This window comes from Neomonachus schauinslandi, chromosome 8 (genome assembly GCF_002201575.2).
Source record: "Neomonachus schauinslandi chromosome 8, ASM220157v2, whole genome shotgun sequence".
Classification (NCBI taxonomy): Eukaryota; Metazoa; Chordata; class Mammalia; order Carnivora; family Phocidae; genus Neomonachus; species Neomonachus schauinslandi.
The window spans coordinates 71,623,913-71,628,415 of NC_058410.1; the positions used below are offsets into that span (position 1 = coordinate 71,623,913).

General features: G+C 36.2%; 1 protein-coding gene across 1 annotated transcript in view; it reads left to right on the forward strand.

Moving 5' to 3' along the window:
• The first annotated feature begins 3,898 nt into the window (after positions 1-3,898).
• Positions 3,899-4,503, forward strand: part of CGA (glycoprotein hormones, alpha polypeptide) — a 17,327-nt gene continuing 16,722 nt past the window's right edge. Inside the window, exon 1 of the mRNA XM_021693446.1 lies at positions 3,899-3,990. The gene's annotated coding sequence lies outside the window, so the exon portion shown is untranslated. The remainder of the gene's footprint in view (positions 3,991-4,503) is intronic.

The window sequence follows — 4,503 nt, forward strand, 5'->3', positions numbered from 1 at the left end:
AGAGCACTTGAGCAATCTCTATACAAGTTTAAAACACTCATATTCTTTGATCCAATTGCACTTCTAAAAATGTATTCTAGAACTATAATTGTACATGCAACCAGAGCAAGGATGATATTTATAGCATTGTTTGTAATAGTTAAAAACTGGAAATGATGCAAATGATCATTAACAGAGGGCTGGTTAAATAATTTATAGTCCATAATACTTTGTGCTATTTAAAAAGTATGGTTAGATCTGCATATCTGGTTGTGGAAAAAAACCACCAAAATACATCATTAAGTTTAAAAAGAAGAAAGGGGCGCCTGGCTGGCTCTGTTGGAAGAGCATGTGACTCATGATCCTTAGGGTTATGAGTTTGAGCCCCACGTTGGGTGTAGAGATTACTTAAAATAAATAAATACGTTAAGTAAATAAACTTTAAGAAAATAAAAAGAAGTCAGGGTACTAAACAATGTGTATATTTCTATATAGTTGAAGGGGTTCAGTATAGGTACCCCTATAGAATGTGCCATTTTGGCATGGGGATTATTTTGAGCTGAAGGCACTTGAGACCCTGTGGGCTCAAGAGAAACTTTGTCCCTCCCTTAACCACATAGAAGAATCTAAATTGGGGGTCTTTCCCAGAATAAGGGTAATTCACAGAGATAAATTTTATCTGAGTGGCCCATCTATATGGTAGGGCAACATCTAATTACCAAATATCTGCTCTTCTTATCACCCTGTAAAGTGCATTCCTCTCCTCTCAAGACCCAGGCCCCTCTCTCTGAAGTCCCAGACCACTATCGCCCAGACCCCTTTAATCTCCTTTTCCTTAGTTCAGAATGGCATATATACTTCATTTTGCCTGTCTTTGGAGTTTCCATGTCTATGTGGATTCCCTGTATGTATGCTTATTTAATTTGATTTTCTCCTGTTAATCTGTCTCATGTTAATTTGGTTCTAAGTCCAGCTAAAAGAATCTTTGAAGGGACAGGACTTCTTGTTCCCTGACACAGTAAAACCTCAGAAAATGTGTCTATATATGTAGAAAATGTCAGAAAACATTAAGAAATTGTTAAAAATGGATTAATTTTGGAAATGGGAGTGAAGATTTTGGGGTAGAAGGAAGACTTATTTTTCATTATACATACTCTTGGATTGCTTGAAAATTTAAAATCTTGTCATGTATTATTAAAATTACTGAAGAATAAACTACTCGAGAAAGCAAGCATTTAACATGCCTCAGCTGTTCTGATTATAGCATAATGTTTGTGATAATCATACTCTGCTATTAGAAAGATCAAATTATGTTTAATAAAACAAATCAATTAAGCATATGAAACATTTACAAAGGTGGTTATTTAAAAAATATTCAATGTGTTGGGGCGCCTGGGTGGCTCAGTGGGTTAAGCGGCTGCCTTCGGCTCAGGTCATGATCCCAGAGTCCCAGGATCGAGTCCCGCATCAGGCTCCCTGCTTCTCCCTCTGACCCTACCCACCTCTTGTGCTCTCTCTCTCTCACTCTCAAATAAATAAATAAAATAAAATCTAAAAAAAAAAATATTCAGTGTGTAGATGATTAAACTTCATTAGGAAAAATTCATGCGTTTAACCTAGCATGTATGAAAGTCACTGTGTCATACTGCTGGGCAATGATGTTCCTGACACACTCTCCATAGCATGATATGCTCTCAGGACCTTGCCTAGGAAAAGTGACTAGTGGGCCTGTCATCCTAGGGTCTTCAGCCAGTCTACCTTCTTGGAAAGGGGCACTCCAAATTTTAGCATCTGGGGAGTAACTATACATGAATAAGGAGTGGTTTGGCTCTCTCACCCACCAGCCGTACCAGTTATCCAAGAGGAGAATGGCCGGGTATGGGATAGAACTGTTAATAATACAGGAAAGCAACTACATAAAACAATGAGACTTAAAAACATATTTTCGCTACCGGTACTTTACCTGTTTGTAATTGAAGATTGTTATTTCTCCATTAACTAAAAATTCATTTCCCCAGTTATAATTAAAAGTAATATATGCTCCAAAAAAAGTAATATATGCTCATTTTTGAAAGTGTGGAGAACTATAATTTATACTATATGAACAGGAAGAAATGCCTCTAAATTGTGAGCACAAATTCAGTTTCCTCCAACTTTTGTGTTCTGTTTATCATGTTAAAGAGAATTTGGACAGGGAATGGGAGTTATGTATAATTTACTTATATATACATAGGATAAATTCAGAAACATATAAAAACTAAAAATATCACTCCTTTCTTTTTTTTGTTTCAAGCTTTTATTTAATTCTAGTTAGTTAACATATAACGTAGTACTGGTTTCAGGTGTAGAATGTAGTGATTCAAACGTCACTCCTGAATAGGGAAATTGGGAGTCTGGGGAGAAGGAGAGGTCACAGGCAGAAGGGACTGTTTTGACAACTCCTTTGTCTAATTTATTTATTTTGCCACATCATGTTTAAAAAAGAATACAAAAGCACTGTAAACTTTAAAAATACTATAAGAACTTTCATATGAATCCCTAATATTCCTCATTCTTATACAGAAACATGAAATAAAAATGAAACCCGTTGCTAAATCATAAACCAAATGAAAATAATTTAATAAGAGAAGACAAGAAGCGTCATATCTACTTAATCACGCAGATAAAAAAGAAAGATCAAAAGAAGGCACAAAGGGAAGGGAGAGAATAGAGCAAAATGTCTGAATGGAGGGAAAGGAGGCTATCCATAAGACTAGAGAGATTTCCTTCCCCTGAAGCTATAAAGGCTCAAGATTTCCACAGGAAGTCTGCTACTTTGAAAATGTACTGTGAATCCTTCGAGATGTAAATGATAGAAATTCATGAATAATGGTGACAACAATTGTCACCAGAAAAAGGTGAATGGATAGAGTGGATCCTAAGAGAAACCATTGGGAGGAGATAATGGAAATCTGAAAGGTGTAAGAACTGAAACAAATCAACTTATCACAGATAATGAATCACAGAACAACGGTGCTTTCTTTGGTCTGTGTCTTTATGGGAAACAAGAGTTGCTTTTTGTATTGCACAGATCTTCTAGGCCCTCCCCTGGGGAGGTCCTTGCTAGTTTATTTCATAGCCAGTTCCTACAGAAATGGCACTGAGCAGAGTAGATGGAGAGAGGAACCTTGGAAGGATCATAATCTCTCGATAAAAGCCAGAGCTGAATCCTGAGGAGCTGGGTAGTTTTAGAGAGAGACATGGATTGGGAATATTGGAGTTAAGTGTCCTATAGCTGGCAAGTTGTAACATGTATTTTGTTGTTGTTGTTGTTTAGGAGGAACTGAGCTTTACCAATGTGAAATTAAAAAAAGGAAAAAAGGCACAATATTGAGAACTAATCAGTCCTCAGAACCATCTCATACTTTCTCTATGCATCCTTATCACAAATTCAAATACATAGTAATGGGTTAGAAAAATCTAAATAGTTATGTGTTTTATTTTTCTGTTTCCCACTAGAATAATGTAAGTCTGGTAATGTTCTGTATCTATTATCTGAAATTTACAGTTCCTCTCCTGTTTTAAGTAAACATCAGGTACTTAGCTAATTAAATGTAATACTCATAGAGTCTTGTTTATAGGAAAGTGTCAACTTTCAGGATGTTGTGTGTAAGTCTTGATAAAATTACGTAGAAAATGAGTGTACTCTCTTTCCATAGGCTGACCTTGCAGTCACCACCGCCTGAAAATGGCTCAAAACAAAAAATGATCTAAGGGTTGAAACAAGATAAGATCAAATTGATGTCATGGTAATTACATGAAGGACCATTCAATCATTGGGTGGAATTTACTGTTGATCCCTGGGCTTAGATGCAGGTGGGAACATGCAGTTTTTATTACTCTGCTGGTATAAAAGACAAGTGTGGACTTTATTAACTGTAGTTACTGAGAAAACACAAGGCAAAGCTAAAATCCCTCTTCAGATCCACAATCAACTGCCCTGAACACATCCTGCAAAAAGTCCGGAGGAAGGTAATATGAATGAAACAATTTCTGGGATTTTAATTGAGTGAGGAGTAAAATATTCTATAGTAGAGGTCAGCTATGCATATGCCTTAGTGAGGAGAGAGACAGATATTTACACATTCTCTTTTCAGCACTCATGATTGAATTGGGAGGAAGTCTGCAAAACTGTGGTCTGTGATCACAGGCTAAGATGTTATTTAATGGAAACCAGAAACCAAATGTCTCCTGCTGAGATCTGCAAGTGCCTGTCAGTATCTAAAAATTTTCTTCAGGAAATATTGGGTGTCATTTGAAAGACATTAGTTTGAGTGGCTTACAGGGGTGAGGTAGAAGGAGGATAGACATTATATAAGTTGCTGCTATTGTTTTACCATCAGTTTTTATTTATTTGTTTATTTATTTATTTAAAGATTTTAAAATTTATTTTAGAGAGAGGGAGAGAGAAAGCATGACCTAGCGTGTGAGTGGGGGCAGGGCCAGGAGAAGGAGAGAAAGAATCTTTTTTTTTTTTTTTTTTTT